This window comes from Ceratotherium simum, chromosome 17, assembly GCF_057802395.1.
Source record: "Ceratotherium simum simum isolate JZ-2026a chromosome 17, ASM5780239v1, whole genome shotgun sequence".
In the NCBI taxonomy this organism is placed as follows: Eukaryota; Metazoa; Chordata; class Mammalia; order Perissodactyla; family Rhinocerotidae; genus Ceratotherium; species Ceratotherium simum.
Window position 1 is genome coordinate 10,475,209 of NC_141916.1, and position 17,816 is coordinate 10,493,024.

Here is a 17,816-nt window from a genome sequence, read left to right on the forward strand (position 1 = left end):
TTGAGTCCCTCTAATGAGTTTTTCATTTCCAGTATTGTATTCTTCATTTCTGATTGGTTTTTTTTTATCTTTTCCCTTTTTTTGTTGACATTCTCACTGAGTCCATCTATTCTTCTCCCCAGATCAGTGAGCATCCTTAACACTCTTAGTTTGAACTCTCTGTCGGGTAGGTTGCTCATTTCTGTTTCACTAAGTTCCTTTTCTGGGGTTTTGTCCTGTTCCCTTACTTGGAATGTATTCTTTTGCCTCTTCATTTTGCCTCTTTCCCTGTGCTTGGGTCTCACGTATTAGGTAGGTCAGCTACGTCTCCTGCTCTTGGATAGGTGACCTTATGTAAGTGATGGCTTAGGAGGCTTCCAGTGTGCTTCCCTCAGTTCTCAATGTTCCAGGGGTGACCCCTATGTGGGCTACGTGTATCCTTCTGCTGTGGCCTGTTTGCTCTCCCTGTAGGCGCCCAGGGAGGCTGAGTTATGCTCCTGGCCAGCTGTTGTAATGCTCAGCTGCTTGTAGTTGTTGTGGGCCCTTCAGTCTCTTTATCAGCTGTGGGGAGCCCCAGCACAGTTGGCTGCAAGTTCTAATACCACATTTGTGTTGCAGTATTTCTTTTAAGTGAGTAGGCCCCCACCGTGGCAGGTTGTTAGGCTCAGGGCCTTACAATTGCTGTAAGCCTCTAGCCTATTAGGTCTCTTGTCAGCTCTCTGAGAATTGCAGCTGGGTGGGGCTGGCCTCAGGCACAGGAGCACCCAATTGTTTCAGGTTTTGGAAGGTGGAGCAAACCTCCTATGTGGGTCTTTGAGAAGTACAAGTCTTCTGTGGCTGAGAAGCCCTGGCGCACACAGGTCCACACACACAGTCAACACAGTCCTGCCCCGTGTGAGCGCCCCAACCTCCCCAAGTGGACCCAGTCTCTCCACGGCGGGAGCCCCACACACTCTGCCACCGCCCCACACTCTCCACCCGCTCCTTGTGCACACCCTGCCCCGCTCAAGTCAGCTCAGTTGCCAGGCTGCAGAGAATCCAGTCACCAATCTATGCAGGCCCACACGTTGCCTGAGGGCTTGTTGTTGGGTGGGGCCAGTCTCTAGGGTGGGCTGCCTGCCCTGGCTGAGCTGGATTAAATCGGTGCTCTAGCGGGTGGAGCAGACCCTGGGCTAGCAGGCCTCAGGGAGAACTCCAATGGCGTCTGTGTCAGCACGCTCACACCAGGCCACAACAATGGCCGCCGCCAATGTCCCAGTCCCTGGAGAGGTCTCACCCCTCACCGAGATGCACTCAGGGCCTATCAGGTGAGTCTCTTGTCACCGAAGCACTGTGCACCTTTCTTTCTGGTGATTTTAGGATGCTTTCTGGAACGGGTGAGTTTGTGCGCGGGCCCTTTAAGAGCCAGTTTTAGTTTCTTTGTGAACCGGGTTTTCTGGGGGTGCTCCCCAATGCTTTAGTAGCAGGCAACGTCAGACATTATGCTGCTGGTCTCAATTGTGCTGGGTCCACAAAATGCCCACAGCGGGGGTGCTCCTGGCTCAGGGCCCGGCGCCTCCAGGGAGGGCTGCGTACCTGTGCGCTGCTCCCAGCGGCCGTGAAGCTGGCGGCTTGTGAAGGCGGCGTTTTTCTCTCCGGAAGGGAGCCTCTGCCTCTTCTACCCCAGTTAGGATTGTCCGTTGTTGCAGGAGTTCCTCTCATCCAGTTTTCAGTTCTGTCTCAGGGGTAATTTTTCCACGAGCAGTTGTAAATTGGCTGTGTCCTCGGGAGGAGGTGAGTTCAGAGTCTGCCTACGCTGCCATCTTGACTCCGCCCCCTCAGCATATAATATTATAAACAACCATTTTGACTCTTTTTTTGATATGAATGATATACTTAATAAGCTCAAAAAATACTTCTGAAATTTAAAAAGATGTTTTGAAATGTTGTAATACAATAAGTGAGAAATTGCATATTACTGTAACATAAATGAAAAGCTTCTTTTATTATCTTTAAATTTAGGTATTTAAAAGCACTAAGAGAAAAAAAATCATAAAATCAAGGGAATAGGAAACAAAAGTGATAAAGATGAATAATTAAGTCAATAGAAATTATTTTTACCTCAAGAAGCAATTTATAACAAAATTTTTTTTCACCTTATCAAAAGCAATCATCCATTAAGAGGAAGATATAAATTTCAAATTAAAGTATAGACTCTGCTTGTTTGTTAATGTAATTAATGAAGAGGTATGAATTAATTAGAAAAGTATTTAGTTTCATGTTAACTAGACACCAAATACTGACATTGATGAAAAAATAACTTAACAATATACCACTACAAAGAGCGTATATAAAGTGCAAACTGCTTAGAAGTGTCAAAGATTCCAAATGTATTTAATATTGTCCCTACACTGTAAAATATCCCCTAAAATCAGGTTTCATGTGTTATTTATTGATCATTAATATTTTCTCAATAGTCATCTTAAATGTTTGAATAATATTCCTACTAATGGGTTATAAAGATACAAGTAACTTCCCTAATTACCAATTATAAAATAGACTCAGCTATCTTTATATTCTAGCTGTAGAAAATGGTACTCCAAATTTGTTGGTATGTCAAGATGTGATTGAAGAGTATGCAACCGAAAAATGGAGGAAAACACTTGGATTATAGAGGTACGTCAGGCGGTTTAATAATATTAGCTTTTTTCCAGTTTTACTGTGCTTGGGTTGTTAGTTTGTTTTTTTTTAAATTTATGTCTTGTTATGATTTCTCATTCTAAGCAAATACTCACTTTAATTCCTAGGTGCATTTAGTAAAGGGAGGTCCCCAACGTTGTCCAGGCTTTAGGCCCCACAAACCCTGGACCCCACTGTGTTCTTAACATAAGGCTAAACGGCCATAATTAAAGATGTAAGGGTTTGGTAGGGAGATTGAGGGAAAGGAGAATGGAGAATATACAAAGAAACCTTGAAAGGAGAATAGGAACTCTGCAGGGATTTATAAACAATAGATAAGAGTTCCCAAAAAAATTAGAAAAAGTTGAACTTGTATCTTTTAGAATCATGAATGTTCTGTTTGTTGAATTCTTTCTCATTTATTTATGATCCACCAATTTATATAGTAGTTGAGTCTGGTGACAATAAAAGCATATAAAATAAAATACTAAAATATAAAAAAAAAAGTTTAAAAGTCAAAATCTAGGAAAACAAAAAGTAGATTAAGATAGTGAGATCAAAAACCAGAAAGAACAATATTTTGCAGGCCATAAAGAGCAATACAAGCGTTGGCCGAATTGTAAATTTGACTCTAACCTTCCTGGCACCAAATGACGGGGAAAACATTTTCATGCATAGTTTTTCTGTCAAAATCAAAATCAGATCACTGCCCCAGGGGAACAAAAGCTTTTCTGGGCATTTGGCTCTATATAAAGTATTTTAAGGGACACTTTAATATAGGGAGAGATGCAGTGGACAAAGTCCTCGAGATATTCTTGGAGCAAACACAGTAATAGGTTTAAATTGCCTGTTTCTATGACAGCTGTACAATATATTTGTTACCCCATGAAAGCTCTACTGGACATTTGTTGCTTTGGCTGCCCAGAATTGAGTCCACTTTCAGGGGAGTTTCAAGCATCCCAATTCTTTTGGAAAGAGAGTTTTCTCTTGATAAGGACAGTCAGCTAACCTGGTGTCCCATCCTCCCTAGGTTGGTAGTCGTGTTAGGTTAAAGTATAAGCAGATGTAACAAAGAAACTGAAATAAATGAGGGGGGAGTTTATTTCTCTTTCTCATAGTAGTAACCACATCAGGTTGGCAGATCAGCTTTGCTACAGAACGTCATTCTAGCACCCCGATCCTTGCATACTGCTGTCCTGTCATCCCCTAGTCGACTGTCATCACCTGGTCTATCAATGCTGGTCACAGCTAACATGTCCCACATGTCCATGTTGCTGCATGTGAGGATGAGAAAAATCAAGTCCTGGGGAAAGTGGCTTTATCTTTAAGGGAACCTGGAAGTTTCGATCATTTCCAATCACATTGTATTGACCAGAACTAATTCATATGGTCATGGTTGCAAAGGAAATGTAGTTTCTAGCTAGTTACATTTAAATAATTTATTTAAAATTATCCTTTTAAATAAATGGATGAGCCTTCAGGAAAGTGAATGAATCACTCCAAATTCACAAAAAACTGCAGGAGAACAAGTGGAGAGAGGTAGATAGTGAAGGAGTTGCTGGAATCCCCAGGGAGCATGTGAGAATCCAGTTGGCTTAAAGCTTCCACATGTGTGGGGGAAAGAGAGAAACCTTGGACCTAACTAGAGTGGAGAGCCAGATCACTGCCCCCTTTGGAAAGTCAGGATTCATGAGAGATCATATCTGCAGAAAAATAGTGAAAATGTTTTAAAATGCACTTTTTCCTTTTTCCCCCCAGCTTTATTGAGGTATAATTGACAAATAAAAATTTATGTATTTATGGTGTACAATGTGATGATTTGATATAGATATACATTGTGAAATGATTATCATAACCAAGCTGATTAACACATCCTTCACTGCACATAGTTACCTTTTTGTTGTGTGTGGTGAGAACATTTAACATTTACTCTCTTATCAAATTTCAAATATATAATATGGTATGATTAACTATAGTCACTAAACAAAAATCAGTTGCATTTCTACACTAACAATGAATTATCCAAAAAGAAATAAAGAATACAATCTCATTTACAATTGCATCAAAACCAAAATACTTAGGAATAAATTTAACCAAGGGGGTGAAAGATTTGTATGCTAAAAATTGTAAAACATTGATGAACAAAATTGAAGACAACACAAATAAATGGAAAAGTATCCTATGTTCACAGATTGGAGGAATTAATATTGCTAAAATATCCATACTACTCAAAGCAATCTACAGATTCAGTGTAATCTGTATCAACATTCCAATGGCATTTCTTACAAAAAAAGAAGAAAACAATCCTAAAATTCATATGGAACCACAAAAGACCCCCAAATAGCTAAAATGAACTTTTCATGAGTACATTTGAACATGAAATGTACTTTTCATATTTTTCCTTTTTATGACCTCCCAACTCTTGAACGTTCTCTTATATCTTGATAACTACATGAATTAAACACATTACATGTATATTTCTCTTTTTGTCTCAAGAACTATCTGATAGGAAGATGTCTGTTTTGCTTCTTCAGATTAGGTTCTCTTTTACCAACATTACTATCATATGACCATCAACTTCCTTCTGTTCATTTCTATAGAAGAGTTTGGACAGTGTTGGGAGCTGAATGCGATTCTCTCACTCATTTCTTCCTGCACAAATATTCACAGAGGCACCAGCACGCACAGAGCACTGTTGTGGGGGCTGAGGATGGGAGCTTAAACAAAATAAACAACAAGTACAAATCCCCGCTCCTGTGGAACTAACATTCTAGTAAAGGAGTAAATAAACAAACATAATTTTACATGCAAGTAAATTATCTGAAGACATAAAAATAAAGGGTGGAGAATGGATAGGAAATATAGGGAAAGCTTCCCTGAAAACATGACATTTGACCAGCAACCTAGCGTGACAGGTTAGCCACGTGAAGGCGTAGGGGAAATGTACCCCAAGAAAAGAAATTGGCAGATACATAGACCTTAGAGTGGGAATAGGATGTGTGTTCAGGGACCACAAGGATGGGGGGTTGGAACGGAGTTAAATGAAAAGAAGAGGCGGGGGACAAGAAATGGGAGCAATGGGCTGGGGTCAGATCATGTAGGGTCTTCTGGCCAGAGAAAAGGCTTTACATTTTATTGGAAGTGTGCTGGGAAGCCATTGTTAGGTTCTGACTTGATCGGATTTACATTTGCTAGAATTACACTGGTCACTATGTAGAGACTAGACCCTGCTGGGATGAGTAAGAATAGAAGCCTGGGCGACTGTTGGGAGTAACCTAAACAAGAGATGATGTTGCGTTGGACCATGATGATGGGGAGAAGGGGTCACATTCGGGATGTATTTTGAAAATAAAGCCAAAGAGCTTTTATATGGATTCAGTGTGAGATATGAGGGAAACAAAGAATGTAAGCATCAAGTTCAGTTTTTGGGCTTGAACATCTGTGTGAACGGGGAGGTCAGAAAGCCTGAGGAAGGCTGAGTGTATGGGGGGATACAGTAGAGATTGATCAGTAGTTCAATTTTCCACATATTGTTTGATATACCTATTAGACACCCAAGCAGAGAGGTTGAGCTGGCAGTTAGATGTGAGTCTGGAGCTCAGGGGAGAGGCAGGCCTGGAGATACATGTGTGGGAGTCATCACTGGTGGATGGTATTTAAAGCTATGAGATTATGTAAAATCAGCTAAGAATAGAGTGGCAGCAGAGAGGACTGAGCCCCGGAAAAAGCAATAATTAGAGCTCAGGTAGAGGAGGAAGAACCAGCAAAGGAGTCTGAGATGAGGCGACCCATGAGGATGGAAGAAAAGCAGGAGTTTGTGGGGCCCTGAAGACAAGTAGCAGTGTTTTCAGAATGAGGAAGTTGTCAACTAACATCAAATGCCACTAAGAAGTCAAATAAGAGAAAAACTGAGAGTTGACCGTTTGACAACTTTGAGGAATGTGTCGAAGATTGTCCTACAGATCTTTCAGGTAAAAGGAATGAAAAAAGGTTAAATTGACTGTAATTCTACCTTGCCTGGAGTAAGGGAGAAGGGAGGTGGAATGGAATCAGAGCTTCTATGGAAGACGATGTTTTCAGTTTGCTTTTTTCTATCTTCTTTTTGTCAGCCCTGAGCCGAGACAGAGTACTCATTCTCCCCCTGACAAGATTGCCTTCATTATCAGCGTGTGTTGGCAGGGCCCCACCCTTTGCATGACTGGGACAGTCTCAGATAAGCTTAAACTAGAGGTCAGGGCTGCCTTGGGCTTCCACTCTGGCCACGGGCATGCTTCCCGGAGCCCTGATGGAATCGAGATGGGCCTCCTGACTGCCTGACATCCTGTCCTCAGCCTTGTGACTTGGCCCCCTGATGGAGGAGTAGTTGGTTGGGAGAGTTGTTCCATAGCTTTTTCCCACTTAGTCCCCAGGTGAAATATGTAAAGTCATGGGTAAATCTGGAAATATCTGCACTAAAAAAAAAAAAAACAATTTCTTGTAATTCTTTTTTCCTGTGTATTCGCAACTGATAACTAGCATTCAAGGATGATACTGTTTCCACCTATTTTAATTATCTGTCATAATTTCAATGAAAAGCTGGATGGGACAGGATGATTCACCTACGCAATCCACTGTCTTATCCAGATGTAAAAGTGTGGATCTTTCTGATGGTTTTGTTTGAGCCAAAGACCAAAGTCAGAACTTATAGAAGAGGGACCCTTAACAAGGGGTCCATAAATGGGCTTCTCAGCGTCTGTGACCTTCCTTCAATCATATGCTAACATGTGTATATGTGCAAGTGCGCGTGTGTGTGTGTGTGCATTCACAAATGTGTACTTTCTACTGACAGGAGTAAAGCTTTCTCTAGATTCTGGGAGGGGTTTGTGATTCAAAAATGTGTCATGAACAGCAGATAGTTTAAGTTGTATTCTCTGGTGAGAACCTGCAGTAAACGTATTTTGTATTGTTCTGGAAAATGTATACTTTGGGAATCAAATGAGTGGATGATGAGAAACGTATATTTTCATAGAATATAAGAATCTAACCAAGATTCTCACATGGATGAACCACCAATTCGCCTTTTTGTAGAGGCAATGCTTGTAGCTAAAGCAAAGAATGTTTTTTTCTCATTATTTCCTAAAGTATATCTTAATTGAAATTTTTATTGAGAAAATTGTGGATTCACATGTAGTGGCATGAAATAATACAGAGAGATCCTGTGTTAACTTCACCCAGTTTCCCCTTAACAGTGACATTTTGTAAAATTATAGTATAATACCACAACCAGGATACTGACATTGATAAAATCCACCTGGCTCATTTGGATTTCCCAGTTTTACTAGTACTCATTTCTCTCTGTCTTCCACCTTCTCCCTCTCCCTCTCTCTCTGTCTCTGTGTCTTTAGTTCTATCTAATTTTATCACATGCGTAGCTTTGTATATCCACCACCACAATCAAGACACTAAACAGTTCCATACCCACAAGGGTACCTTGTTGCCCATTTATGACCACACTCACCTCCCTTCTCTCCTCTATCCCTAACCCCTGACAACCACTAATTTGTTCATTTCTAAAATATTTTCACTTCCAAAAAAGTTATATAAATGGAATCATATACTATCTAACCTTTTGAAACTAGTTTATTTTGCTCAGCATAATGCCTTTGAGGTTCATCCAAGTCACTGTGTGAATCAACAGTTTGTTCCTTTTTATTGCCAAATAATAGTCCATAGTATGGATGCCCCATAGTTGATTTAACAATTTACCCATTAAAGTACATCTGGATTGCTCCAAGTTTTTGGCTATTATAAACAAAGCTGCTATGAACATTCGTGTACAAGTTTTTGTGTAAACATTAATTTCCATTTCTCTGGGAGGAATGCCCAGGAGTGCAATTGCGTGCTTAATTTATTAAGAAACTTCCAAACTCTTTTCACAATGATTGTATTTACATTTCCACCAGTAATGTATGAGTGATCCAGTTTCTCTGCATCCTTGCCAGCATTTGGTGTTGTCACCATTTTTTGTTTTAGCAGTTCTGTTAGGTGTGTAGTGATATCTTATTGTGATTTTACTTGTGTTTCCCTGATGGTTAATGATGCTGAACATCGTTTCATGTGCTTATCTGACATGTGTAAATCTTCTTTGGTGAAATGTCTGTTCATGTCTTTTGCTCATTTTCTAATTGCATTGTTTGGCTTTGTTGAGTTATGAATTTTGGGAACTGAGAATTTTGGCATTTGAGTTTTGAGAGTTCTTTATGTAGTCTAGGCACTAGTCCTTTTTCAAATATGGGATTTGTAAATATTTTATCCAAAACTATAGCTTGTCTTTTGATCCTCTTCACATAGAATTTCACAGAGAAAGTGGTTTTAATTTTGATGAGGTTCAATTTTTCCATTTTCCCTCTTATGGATCATATTTTTGGTGTCAAACCTAGGAACTCTTTTTCTAAATACTGAAAATTTTTTCTATGTTTTTCTTCTAAAAGTTTTATCATTTTATATGTTACATTTAAGTCCGTGATCCACTTTGAGTTTCTTTTTGTATAAAGTGTGATGTTTCGTCTATCATTCTTTTTCTATAGATGTTCAATTGTTATAGCATCATGTGTTGAAAAGAATATCCCTCCTCCATTGAATAGCCTTTGCATCTTTGTCAAACATCAGTTGGGCATATTTAAATGGGTCTGTTTCTGGGTTCTCTCTTCGGTTCCATTGATCTACATGTCTATCCCTCCACCACTATCACAGTGTCTGCATTACTGTAACTATATGTAGCTTGATATGCGGGAGAGTGATTCCTTCCCACCCTATTCTTCTTTGTCAAGATTGTTTTAGCTGTTATAGGGTCTTCACCCTTCCATATGAATTTTAGAATAAAGTTTACTGAGTACAAAAAATCTTTCTAGGATTTGATAAAGAATTGCATTAAAACTATAGATCAATTTGGGGAGAATTGACATCTTTATTAGGTTGAGTATTGTAATCCATGAACACAGTATGTCTAAAATGTATTTTTAATTATGTAAGTAATACATAAGTATTTTTCATTCTGAAAATTTAAATGATCAAGTAAAATTAGACCTCTTATCCTACACCCAGTTCCAGTTTTCTCCAAAATAACCACTCTTATCAATCTTTTTCTATGCACTCATTTAATATGATTTTGGATTGCATAAATGACATCATACTAAGTGAATTTTTGGCAGCTTACTTTTGTCATTTAGCAATGTGACTTTGAAATCTTTCTCTATCAACACATATAGATCTGAATGATATATCATTCATTTTAACTGCTTTGCAGTATTCTACGGTATGGACATATCATAGTTTACTTAACAGTTTACTTTTTGTTGGCATTTATTGTAGTGGTAGAATTTCTGTAGATTGTGACCTTAAGCAAGAGTTAACAACTGCTTTACTCTATAGCAAGGCACATTTCTACCATTAGGTAGGAATGACCATTTTCACAATAGAAGAAAAAACATTGTATTCTCCCTATGGGCTTCTTCTTGAAGGCAGAGATGTATCTGTCTTATTTTCACTTATCCTCAGCACCTAGGATAGGGCCTGCCACATCACAGCCACTCAAGAAATATTTGTTGACACTGGAGAATCTTGTTCTGTGTTTCTATAAAGCCCTGGAACTAAAGTGGATATTGATATAGGATATATAGGAGTTCCCATTCACATTTATCAGAATTATAAAATGGTACACATTGTGTTGCTGGTTTAGAAGGGTCAGAGAAAATCTAAAGCACTTGGAGTTGACTGAGATAATAGATATAAATTATAAATTGCTTACAAACTAATGTGTAAAATTTAAATATTAATTATTACTATTATTATCAACCTGAATCATCTTTCTTGCCATGTGACCTTGATATCCACAAAGGGGCTAATATATATTTTATAAAAGACTGGCATTGAAATATATCTGAATTGAAATTACAGCTCTACTAATCTTTGTGTGTGCATGCATGTGTGTGTGTGTGAATCAGCTACTGAATCCAGTCAAGGGTCTGAGCTATCGCATTAAATGGATTGGTAAACAGGAAATTAAGGGAGGAGATGAGGTTAATAAGAACCAACCAACAAACGGTCGCCAGTATCTTCTGTGGCAAATGTGAAATAAAATAGAAATCATTTGGTAAGCTTGCTTCACAATAGAGATGTTTACTGGTTCAGCTGGGGGGAAGATCCTGGCCAAAATGACACCAAGAAAAAGGGCAAAAATCTTTATATGTGAATATATTGTTTATCTTCATGATGAAGATTTGTTCACAAAGTTGGATTATGTAGCGTTTTTTTCTCCAGGGTGTAACACTCTCAAACAACAACTGCAAGGCAAAATTGTAAATATTTTCACAGCCATGACAGGATCATGGCGAGGTAAATGAAATGTGAGAGTCAGATGAAAAGACTTGATTGTGGCAGCTCTAAGTTATTTGAAAATCTCAGTTCATTTACCTGTGATGAAAATTACAGTATTAGAGATAAAATAAAGGACAATAACATCAGACATATTTCTTCACTAAACTAGTTATTTGAGGAATACTTCTGTGAGACACAAAAAGAAACTGACCAATGGATCAGATACTCTTTCAGTTCTTGATGTGGCAAGAGATACGACCTCATAGCAAAGAGATGCAGTTATCAAAATTTCCACCAAGAGTATCCTTAAATATTGCACCTTACCACTGATTTGTGACACTCTGGGACTCCCTCCTCATTGATAGCTGGCATGGCTAACAAGAATGAAATAAAAAAAAAAAAAATGTTGCTGCTAAGATCCGTATATACCTAAGCATATTGGGCCATCATGGTAAAGAAGCGTATTTACGTAGACATTGAATCTGATGTGAAGTGTGAGTTGCCTTCGATTCTTTAATTTTTTCCAAAATCGATTATGCTTTAGTACAATGGCAAATTATCCATGAGACAATGACTTGAGCATGACTTTCACTTCAAATCTATTTGTTTTTTGGGGGTAATTTAAAAATTTTTAAAAATTGAAACACATGGAAAATTGAATTCTTACAAATTTTTAAGAGAAAATGGAGATCTTAAAGACTTTTTTTTTCTAGCCATGGCTGCTTTGGGCTATTATTTAGAACTAGACAAGATCTATTTTATAGGATGAAGTGACACAAATGCCATGATCACAAGTGATGCACAGATGTATGATAATTTGAGCATGATGTGTTTCTGAATACTCTCTTCAGATTATTGCATTTTCTTCTCTGTCTGATCCTCAGAAACAGCAAATGTGAAAGAGCATTGATGAATTTAATTACATCTGTGATTTCTGTATGCATGAGTCATGATTCCAGCATCACATCTCTTCTGGGAAACCTCCACAGCATACAGATGCCTGCAAGCTCCATGTGGGCTTTATTTATAATGTAAGCTCCTTGAGGGACATGACTAATATTTTGATGTCCTTCATGATGACTAAAATGCATGTAGTGATGCCAAATCATATTTGGGGAGTAAATGAATAACTTGATGCCAAACTTAGTACAAAGAAGTGATGCTGGGAAGTCATGTGTTAGCTATTATTATTGCTCATAGCTGTTTTCTCATTGGTGCTACTAAACATGTCGTTGACAAAACAAATGATGTATCCTAGGGGAGTGAAGTTTCATCTTGTCCTCCAGGCGCTCACAAACAAATCCCATACTTTGGAATTTAGATCTATGTCAGTCAATCCATTACACTTTCTTGAATGTATAGGAAGCATGTGGTAGAGGGGCTCAGAACCAAGACCTGACGGTGAAATAGATCAAGCTCTGCTGTTTCCAACTGTGTGATCTTGAGCAGTCTCTCAATCTCTCTAAGACTCAATTTCCTCAAATGCAAAAGAAGGATAATAATAGTGTATACTGTACTAGGTACTTGTAAAAATTAAATTGGTTGACATATGGAAAGTGCTAAACATTGTACCTGGCAAAGACTAAGGGCTTAATAAATGATAGTTATTACCAAGTGGTACAGTGAGATACTGTAGTGGACACCAAGAAGGACCAAGCTTGGGCTCTGCCCCCAACACTTTGCCATCTAGTCTGAGTTAGCAAGATGTACTTATAATAAACTCCAAAAACACAATAAGGAAGTGCTATTGCACAGCATACATAGTAACCATTGAGAGAAGAGAAAGAACAAAGAAAGTAGAAGTCAGAAAAGGAATCACAGAGGAGGCAGAATATGAAGTGGGCCATAAAGAATGAGCATAGTTTCAATAAACTGAGGAAGAAATGTGGGTTGAGAGAAAGGCACTAAGGAAAAGAGAACCATGTGAACAAGAGCCCAGAAGCAGTAGTGAGCACGGCATGAGTGGGAGGCAATGAGGCGATGGACTGATTGGGATAAGGGCTCATTTTAGAAGAAGATGGAGATCTACTCAGCTACAAGGTGATTCTAAATAGAGAAGATGGAAAACAGGAAGAAATTTGTATTGATTTTACCATGAAATTAACAGTTATTATAGCATGTGGGGTAGAACAATGGCAGAAAAAATTATGTTTAAGGAAAATTAATATGTATCTCATGCATTGATACTATAAAACCAAATTATGGCACTATGAACAGTGGAAGAAGTTGAGTTGTGAAGCCAGGTCAACTGAGGACTTGGCCAACCCTACAGAGAGTTTTGAAGCTGGGATGACCCTTTGGAGTTGTCCCCAGTTGGGTGATGGAATGGGCCTTTATACCCCACATTGATTGATCATTGGCAATGGGCCACTGTAGGAATGGGGTGCGACTGGGTAAGGTGGCTCTCTGAACTGATGCCACCCCTGAAAGGAGGGCCAATCTTCTGGCAGCAATCCCAGCACCTAGGGGAATAAGGCCTCCATTCCCAATGGAATGTCTGGCCCACCCACCACAGCATCCACCACAGCTGTCAATACTTTTAAAGGAGCCAAATCCAGAATAGTGAGAATGGTGACTGGTCTAGTCTAATTATTTCACTCCCATTTTTCCTGCCCTTAATTTAGAACTCTTCCTTATAGTACAGGGTTGCAATGGGGAAAAAAATTAAAACAATAGCTGGGCAACTAAAACTGAGAAAAACAAATGATATTTCTACCTAAGTTGCTGGAAAACACCAAACGTGGTTTCAATTCATAAACAGCAAAATCTCTTAAAATCTTCTTTCCCCATTTCTTTCCTCCTTAGTATCTCATATGAAAGTCAGCTGCCCCAATCCCCTCCCCCAACTCCCATCACCAATTCAAACCCAGCCCTGCTGCTGTGTTCTTCTTTCCCTCTTTGCAGATCCATTCCAGGCTCATCCACTGGAACTCTCTTTGCTGTCAGTAAACATCATCCCTGCTAGTTTGTGCTCCTCTCTGATCTCCGCCCCACCATTACTCCAATTTTTTACAGCAAATGTCCAAGAGCACATGTAACAGACACAACCTTATGCTGAAGGTTAGTTAATTGTTTCCTGTCTTATCCCTATTATGGCCTAACTCTCTACATATTATTGTAATGGCCTGTTTGTGTTTGTTTTATCCATAGTCTCATTGAAGTGTCATTCTCAATAGATGCTAAAAGAATGTATCAAACACCTCTCAGCCCACTGTTTACTCCAGAGATTTCTGTGGCAGCCAGTTTTGCACAGGTATAACCTGACAGCATCCCACTTCTGCTGTATCATGTGTCACTTGTCGTCAGTCCCTGGTCTTCTCAAACACTGTGATCTGGGACACCTGTGGACACCTATCTATCTCCCATTCATTCACCAACAGTATGTAGAACAAGAGAATTAACAAAGGGCAGCCCTGGGCCAATGAAAGATGGGAGCTGGTAAATAAATGCTCCCTTTCTCCAGTGGACAAATCTGAGGCACACTCAGTATGGCTTGTCAGAAGGCCCTTGTGGGATTGAATTCCAGTTTCCCACAATGGTGAACCATTTGAGAACACACCTTTGGGTTGGCTTTGCCTCTTTCCTTGGTCTTCCTTTTCTGTTTCCTGGGATCACTTCCCAAAAGAAACTATCTGCACATAAATTCTTGTCTCAGGCTCTGCTTTCTGGAGGAAACTCAGAGGAAGAAATAAAGGCAATGAGTGAATGAATGAGTATAGAAGAGAACTCTATAGTGGGACAGTTTTCCTAGGTAGTCAAGGAAACTGTAAGAATTAATTCTCTGATTACTCCAGAGATGCAGAAAGAGCTTCCTTGTTCTATTATCCTATCAAACACTTTAAACACTTTACATGTGATGCAAATGCAGATCTCTAACCTAGACTTCCTGGTGTGTGTGTGTGTGTGTGTGTGTGTGTGTGTGTTTTAGTTAGCTGGAATGCATTGAGCCCCAGAATAGTTTCCAGATACCACGACTGCTGTCACATTCTGCTGAGCATATGTGTGTGTTCCTATATGTGTTTGTGTTTGTGTAGGCAAGAAGAAAAAGGGTAAGATACGCTTTATAGAGCTTTTGCAAACACTGATGAATTAGAAGCATGAATTAAATCACTGTCCATTTCTTTATGGGCCTGTAGATAAAGCAGGTAGAGCAGAACACCTGGAACAGGATAGATTAATTCTTGGAATTTCGATAAACTACTACCTGCCTTTGAGAATTTACACAGGAAACAAACTTTCTTTTGATAAAAAAATGTGTATCAAAAATTTTGCAGCCTCCTTTCAAAGTGTTCCTTTCAAATCACTAATTTAAAGAGGCTTAATTTTCTTATGCTTTTGAAATTGGTGATGGGTGAACGTGAACATGCCATTTTCAGCTAGAATTAGACCTCTTATTGCAATGAGATCTGATGCTATTTTCCGGGTGTACCCACCTTCCCCTCCTCTCCATACAGTTTCATCTCCCACATTTACCAACATGCTTCCTGGGTATCCATTTTTAGTTCACTGAATCAAAAAGATTAAAATTATTTCTAAACCACACTATAAAATCATTTATAGGGACAAAACTCTATTGAAATGTCTATTCAGTTTGAGAGATAAAAATGGAACTATGGATTTCTATGAAAGCTGATTTGGAGGGGAGATACTATACTTGCCTTCTTGTTAATCCACAAATACTTGACAATTGCTATGTGTGAATCACTGTGTTGGATCTGTAGCAATTACAAAGACCTATAGTAATCCTTCCCCCTGGTGAATTCTTCTTGTACAAAATTCAAGCATACGGAGATCTGAGTCACCACTGCTGTTTTTCACTGGGGCTGCATGAGAGTGGGCTTATGTTGTTGCTCTGCATTAGCTGGAAAATGGAGAAAATTATCTCCCTCTCTCCCTCTCGTTTTGTCTTTTAGTTTCCTTCTCCTTCTCCTTCTCTCTCATTTTTCTTTTGAAGAATAAAGTCTGGGAGGCAAACATAAGGGTTTCAGCAAAGATTTGTGTCGCATGAGAACTCCCCTGTTGAGAAGCTGTTGGCTCCATGTATTCTGAAAGATTAGGACTAAGAGAACACCTGGGTCCACAAAGGGCTGAAGCAGCCACATCTGTCAGAGCAGGGATGGGAGGTGGAGAGCAGGCTCTGAGTGGGGACAGCTGCAGGGACAAGTAGCAGAGGAAACTTGCTCACAGGACAGCTCATCACAGGTGACATAGACCAGCAAAGAAGCAGAAACCAGAACTATTCCCACATCCCAGGGCTTAATGCGCCTGTTCCCAGAATGTATCCCAGTGTTCAAGAGATAGACATCAGACGCAAACGCAATCCCAACTTACATCAAAGGAAACGTGGAATAGCTGTACAATTTCTTGCGTTTTAACAATAGTATAAGTCAACGGAAGAAATGATATAACTAACCCTTGGTGTGCCTTATGGAAACTTCAGAATGAGATCATAACTGATTTTTCAGGTTTCATTCTGATAGATGAAAATGTTTTTAAAAAACTTCATAAAATGTTTGGTTGAAGGAGTCAACAGCATGGAATAAGCGACATTATCAGACCCTAGGTTTTATCTCTTGGACAGGAGGTGAGTCAATCTCAAAGAGTCAATTGCATCTTCCAACAATGCTGAAATGTCTCAAGATGTTGGCAAACTTGAAACAAAGCAGATTCTAAAAGCAGAAGCGTTTTTAGTCTAAACTTTAAAACTTAAGGATGTCATAGTAAAAACTGATCTCTCTTCATGAATACCATTTAATGTTGATTTTACGCACCAAATATTTCTTGAGTGCCTCCCATGTGCCAGGCACGTAGTTGTTGGTTGCTACATGATTCACTACAATCTTAGAAAGATATGCAATGAGGCTTTGACAAAGATCTTTATATTTTATTTTGTTTCGTTTTTGTTTAACCAAAAGAGTAAAGAAAATAATTTCAAAAAAATCTGAAACACTGTAGAGAAACATACAAATGGGCTGGCTGGGAAATTAGCCTAATAGAGTACACATGTGAAAGAGCCTGGCTTCTCCTCCCTGTGACCACCCATGGGCCGTGGGATCTGTCTTTCTCCTCTTTTCATCTTCACGGCCACCATGATAATCAAGGCAGCAGTAACATCTCAGGGTCAAAGGCAATTGAAGATTAATTTCATAATACCCATCATTACTTATTTAAAATGTTTAAAATGCTATTACTACCCATTGTTTAATGTGCTCCCTTTAAGTAAAATAAAAGAAAATTTAACAGAGTTAAAATGTTTTCCTGTAAATTTACCCTTATAAAGTCTTAATTTCTCCTCACTGGGGGTTTGGAGACGTCTTCCTCTAGCCATTGGGTTGGATCACTATAAAAGGTCTTAGAGCTACACTATCCACTATGGAAGACACTAACCACATGTGGCTATTTAAACTTAAATTAATTAATTAAATAAATTACATTTCAAGTGTTCAATAGCCAAACATGGCCAGTGGCTACCATATTGAACAGCACAGGTACAGAATATTTCCGTCATCTAAGAAAGTTCTCTTGGGCCCCTCAACCTTAGAATTACCTTCAAGGAGCTTGTCCTGAGATACTTGGCAGAGCTCAAGTTAAGAGCCAACAATACAAGTTATATTGTCATTGTCATGTTGTACAATACAAGTGCCAAGTGACTGGTGATAGTAATTAGTACTTCGGGAATCAGAAGAGAGGGAGTTCACTGTGAGTGAAGTGGTCAGGGGGAGCTTCATGGAAAAGGCAGGATTTGAGTTGAGTACTAAGGGATCATTAGCATTTGGGCAAGCAGCAAGTGGCAAGGGCATGCTAGATGATGGACAAATCATGAC

At 39.1% G+C, this 17,816-nt stretch overlaps 1 long non-coding RNA gene across 1 annotated transcript in view; it reads left to right on the plus strand.

Annotated features, from left to right (window-relative positions):
- The first annotated feature begins 1,168 nt into the window (after positions 1-1,168).
- The window catches only part of LOC147914687 (uncharacterized), a 50,704-nt gene continuing 34,056 nt past the window's right edge, over positions 1,169-17,816 (plus strand). The window contains exons 1-2 of the long non-coding RNA XR_015554878.1: positions 1,169-1,286; positions 2,541-2,634. This is a non-coding gene — a long non-coding RNA (uncharacterized LOC147914687). The remainder of the gene's footprint in view (positions 1,287-2,540; positions 2,635-17,816) is intronic.